The 5,587-nt window shown below is 49.6% G+C and overlaps 1 protein-coding gene across 1 annotated transcript in view; it reads right to left on the bottom strand.

The window, feature by feature from the left end:
- GRIN2A (glutamate receptor, ionotropic, N-methyl D-aspartate 2A) overlaps positions 1-5,587 on the bottom strand; it is a 337,213-nt gene that overhangs the window by 28,580 nt on the left and 303,046 nt on the right. The window lies entirely within an intron of this gene.

Raw genomic sequence — 5,587 nt, 5'->3', positions numbered from 1 at the left:
GAGAGCGAGAGGGAAGAGCGCGTGAGCGCGCTGCGGAGGAGGAGGAGGAGGAAATTGAATTTATACCCCACCCTTCACTCAGAGTCTCAGAGCGGCTTACAAACTCCTTTCCCTTCCCCTCCTCACAACAGACACCCTGTGAAGTTGGTGTTGAAGATCCCAAGTTCAATCCACGGCATCTCCAACTTAAAAGGTAGATGGTGTTAGACAACAACCTCGGAGAGCCGCCACCAATCAGAGTAGGTTACACTAAGATGGGAGGGCCAATGGTCTGATGATATATGGTCATGTGACTGCCTCCTTCCGAAGAAACTCCCCCCCCCCCAGGTGCAGAGAAGAAACAACACAATGTAAGTTAAGGGGTTGATTCTATCCTTGAAGATATTCTGCATTCAACTCTCTCTCTCTCTCTCTCTCTCTCTCTCTCTCTCTCTCTCTCTCTACTCTTGGCTATGCTTTACAAATGTTTGTTCCATCTCTGGTGCTACAAACCGTGCTTTTCAGAATAAATTATGCCTGTTAAGTGCCATCCGGTGGCAATTGCCTGATGGCAACCCAGCAAGGGGCTTTTATGACACGTGAGAAGCAGTATTCCTCTAAGATGAGTTAGTGTGAGCTGGCTCACAGTTTTTTAGCCTCCAGCTCACACATTTTTGTCTTGGCTCAGGAAGGAGAGCTCCAGAGCAAACTAATTTATGCCATAGCCAAATCACTTGCTCACAACTTTAATGCCATTGGCGTGCAAAGTAGAATTTTTGCTCACAAGACTCCACAGCTTAGAGGGCGCATTGGTGAGAAGCAGAGGTGGTTCTACAGAGCCTTCCTTGGTGGTCTCCCATCCAAGTACTGACCCTGCTTAGCTTCTGAGATTTGGTGAGAGGCCTATGGAGACCCCAACAATGGGCTTTCGAGGCAAGTGAAAAGCAAAGGTGATTGGCCATTGCCTTCCTCTGCAGAGCCTTCCTTGGTGGACTCCCATCCAAGCACCAACCCTGCTTAGCTTCTGAAGTCTGACAAGATCGGGCCGTACCAAACCTCCCTCCTTCCCTAGGGAGAGTGGAAATACACCTTCATTCATTTCCTTTTGATCCCAGCATGACTCGTTTCGGTGTCCATTTTTGTTGTCAAAATTGAGGATTCGTTTCTTTCTTTCTTTCTTTCTTTCTTTCTTTCTTTCTTTCTTTCTTTCTTTCTTTCTTTCTTTCTTTCTTTCTGTTTGCATGCCATTTCCATGCAATCTATATAGTCATTTATATGCATATCATTTATTCTGCAACACACACCACACTCACACTCAAGCCATCTTACGTCTCACGGGAGCAATTTGGTGCAAGGAAACCGGAAGTGTCGCGAAAACGAGTCTTTGCCGGTTCGGTTTGCACCAAAGAGAAGCAGAAAATTCAACAGGGAGTTTCGTGCTGAATCGGAGAACTCAGGAACCCCTTCAGCATCCTGACAATAAATCCAGCCAACGCACCTACACTGTTCTACTAGCAGCAGCTGACTCAGACCTCGTAATGAGAAAGGATTTAAAAAAATGAACTAAAATGTGAAGACACTGAGGGGGCAGGAGGAACTGAATTGCTCCTCAAGGACTGCAAAACAGTGCCCATTTGATCCTACCGACCGGCAGTTTTATGCTGGACAGCGAAAGGTTTCTGCCCTGAACAAGTATATTTAGCAGCAGATTTTGAGCACACGCAAGGGTCAGGAAAGATTCCGCTAGCCAATATACAGAATGGATCCAGATTCCCCAGAGACTCTGTTTTCGCCAGCAAGCCACATGCCTTTGCAGTAAAATCCCCGGCGTGTTGCTATTCTTATCCCAAAGCACAAGAGAGACGGGGAGAGGGAAGATGCACGCCCTCCCAAACAGTCCCTGGTGGCTCCTACGCAGAAGAGCTCGCAGGTTCTGCAGCAGACAGAGAAACAGGGAAGGGGAAACTGCTGCACGCTGAATTCATAAAACAAGAGCAGAAAGGAGAAGAGACCCTTTTGTAGTATGGAAAAAACGGACAACGCAGGAGGAGGAGATGACGCAAGAGAGCTAGGAGTTGTCCGGAGGTGAACCGCAGTCTTTCCTGGGGAAACTACATGGTTGCGGGTTCAGATCCTGCTCTGTGGCAGGATGACCTGCGGAAAAGCTACTCTGCGGTGTAGCGACCAGGCAAAATCAGAAACAAGCGCTGCCCTCCTGGACGCCCGTTCTCTGCAGTGTCTTCTGTCTTGCAGTGTACGATATCATATACATTTGCGGGACTGAGGTTTGTGAATGGATTTGTCCCTAAAGGTGGTTAAATGTGTTCAATTCCCCACTCCTCCACATGCAGCCATCTGGGTGACCTTGAGTCAGTCATAGTTTCCTCAGAGCTGTTCTCTCAAGAGCAGTCCTCGAAAGAGCTCTCTCAGCCCCGCCTACCTCACAGGGTGTCTGTTGGGGGAGTGGAAGGGAAAGGAGACTATAAGCCGCTCTGAGACTTCTTCGGGTAGTGAAGGGTGGGGTATCAGTCCAATCTCTTCTTCTTCTTTTGGTAGAAGGCCAAAGGAAAAACAAAAGAATATTCCTATTTCTTGCTGGCTGCACGTTACTTCTGTGATAGCTCTGGTCTTGAATGTTAGTGTGGAGAAGGTGACCCCCTTCAGTTTGGTGTAGTGGTTAAGTGCACGGACTCTAATCTGGGAGAACCGGGTTTGATTCCCCATGCCTCCACTTGCACCTGGCTGGATGACCTTGAGCAAGCCGTAGTTCTGATAAGAGCTGTTCTTGAAAAAGAGCAGTTTCTGTCAAGAGCTCTCTCAGCCCCACTGACATCACAGGCTGTCTGTTGTGGGGAGCGGAAGGGAAAGGAGTTTTTCAGCCGCTCTGAGACTCCTTTGGGTAGTGAAGGGCGGGGTATAAACCCAATCTCTTTTTCTTCTTCAGTTGAGGTGAGGGGAAGGGGGCATTTGTGCGTGGAAATTGGAAGAGGAGAAGAGAATAGAGGGTCGCGCGGTGAGTGAAGGGGTGTATTGGAGGTCAGGATCTATCTCTCCGGGGACCCGATGTGGGCTAGCAGATCCGCTGCCCTCTGGGAGGGAGGAGAAGCCTCTGCCTCCGTCTTTGCTCTCCCAGCATGCTTGAAAACACAGCATGATGCCCCCCAAGTTTCCAAGTGCAGGCAAAGAAACCCAATCAGAAGAGGGCAGACCTTCACCTCTAGGCGAGCGAAAATAACAAGCTGCAATCCAAGGGGGTCCCCTAATTCCAACCCTGTCTCAGCCATCACCTCCCCAGGGCAAGCCAGTCGGTCTCAGAACCCCAACTGCCACATGGAAGGTAAATATACTGGCCTCCCTTACAGGATTGTTGTAAGGATTAGAGCAAGACAAGAAACGGGGACCTGTGATACTCGCCAGGGGGGAGGAGCTCCACGTAGAGGAGGAGGAATCAGCCGCAGGTGAGCCTTCTCCCCTTCTCCCCCGCCCCTCGGCACTGACGGCAAGGCCTGTGCGGCTCCCAGACGTTGGCCTCACCAAGCCTCCTCCTCCGCCCTCCAGCACCAATGGCAAGGCTCAGGCTCACCAAGCCTTCTCCCCCACCCCCTGGCACCGACAGCATTCTCTGCACATGTGCAGGGAACACTCTTTTACTTTGGGGGGGATTTAAGTATCCCCCCCATAGGGGTTTTTTCTACATTTCAGATTTTCTTCTGCACTCCTGGAGAGTGCCCGAAGTGTGCAGGAAAATCTCTTTGCCCCCTAGGTGCCCCACATGTGCGGATTTAGATATCTGCACACAGAGGGGACCTTGGCTATTAGATATATAGAGATGTGTAGTTTAGTTCTAGAGGCTAGCCATGTTGATTAGCAGTCGAACAGCTCGATTCGAGTACAGTAGCACCTTGGAGACCAACGAGAGCTTTGGGGCCTAAGCTTTTGCTCCCGCTGTTAGATCTGACATAGGGAGTTTTGACTCTGTCTATTGTGTGTGTGAGTGTGTGTCAGGGCGACCTCTGGCATTCAAGTTCTGAGTGAGCGATTGGGCTGCTGCATAAAATCAGTCTGCTCTGGAGCCCTCCTTCCCGAGTCGAGACAAAAAGGCGTGAGCCGGAGGCTAAAAAGAACTGTGAGCTGGCTCACACTAACTCAGCTTAGAGGGAACGGTGACGGTGGACCCCAGATCCAGACAGTGTGCAGAGTCCTGCACCATCAAACCCCAAATCAGCGTGAAAAAAGCTGAATCCCGCGAGGTTAGATCCTGCCCTCGTCGCCGTTCCACTGCTCCGTGCCAAGCCTCCTATCACCTGCCTTGCCAGAGCGGCGCACGGCCATCCATCACCGCGCTCAGAAATAAGATGACTCTGTCAAGGACTTCCAGCTTTGCTCACTTTTATGAAAAATGGGTGCCTCGAGAGACAAAGACGGGGACAAAAGGCTCCAGCGTGAGAGACGATCCCCCATGTTCATTGCACACCTTTCGTGCTGAGTTTTCCGAGCTTTCCAGAGAGACCCTCAAGCATTACCAGGCATGAGGCCAAGGACTGGTGGGAAGCTGACACTGCCAAGGGGGGGTCCGTTCCCTGAGACCCCCGCTCCCAAGTGAGAACAATCAGCCCGCCCAGGGACTACAGAAGGGACATCCTGGCTTCTGCTCCTGGCCAGAGATCCAAGGGTCACAGGCAATGCTCCCTCTGAGCCGTGAGGTCTTGTGAGCAGAAATTCTACTCTGTGAGCTCCTGGCATTAAAGTTGGGAGCGAGCGATTTGGCTACACTGCATCAATTAGTTTGCTTTGGAGCCCTCCTTCCTGATCAAAGGCAAAAATGTGTGCGCTAGAGGCTAAAAAACTGTGAGCTAGCTCACACCGGCTGAGCTTAGAGGGAACACTGTCTGGAGCCCTCCTTCCTGAGCGAAGGCAAAAATGTGTGCGCCGGAGGATAAAAAAACTGTGAGCTAGCTCACACCAACTCAGTTTAGAGGGAACACTGTCTGGAGCCCTCCTTCCTGAGCAAAGGCAAAAATGTGTGAGCCAGAGGCTAAAAAAACTGTGAGCTAGCTCACACTAACTCAGCTTAGTGGGAACACTCGTCACAGGTGAGATGAAGTCAATTTGCTTTTTTAAAATATATATTTTAAATATATATTTTTATTAAAATACATACACAAAACTTTCCAGCCTCCAGGAATATAAAACATTTTGTACAGAAAAGGCTATTACAAATAACCCACTTTACGATAATAAGGATGAGAGGGGAATAGCTTTGTTGTAGCCAAATATTCTACAGTGGGAGACCACAGTGTAATGAATGTCTGTTGTCTACAGAACTCAACAGAAGTTGATGCACTAGCGATTTTTCCCATTATAAAAAAGGTCCCACAATTTAATGGCCCGTTGTTCAGTCGTGGGTGTTGAAGAATCTTCCCCCCCCCCTTGCCGTGAGTAAAAGTTTAGCAGCTGTTAACAATACGGCCAGTCTTTCAGAATCCCCTGAAAATATCTCAACCCCATTTCCCCCTTCAGAGCAGTTTCCCAATAGTCTAGACAGTACCACGAAGAAGAAGAAGAAAAAGAAGAAGAAGAAGAAGAGGAGGAGGAGGAGGAGGAGGAG

The sequence above is a fragment of the Gekko japonicus genome, unplaced genomic scaffold (genome assembly GCF_001447785.1).
Source record: "Gekko japonicus isolate JY-2015 unplaced genomic scaffold, Gekko_japonicus_V1.1 scaffold1777, whole genome shotgun sequence".
Lineage (NCBI taxonomy): Eukaryota > Metazoa > Chordata > Lepidosauria > Squamata > Gekkonidae > Gekko > Gekko japonicus.
This window is presented reverse-complemented; position numbering and strand designations above follow the sequence as displayed.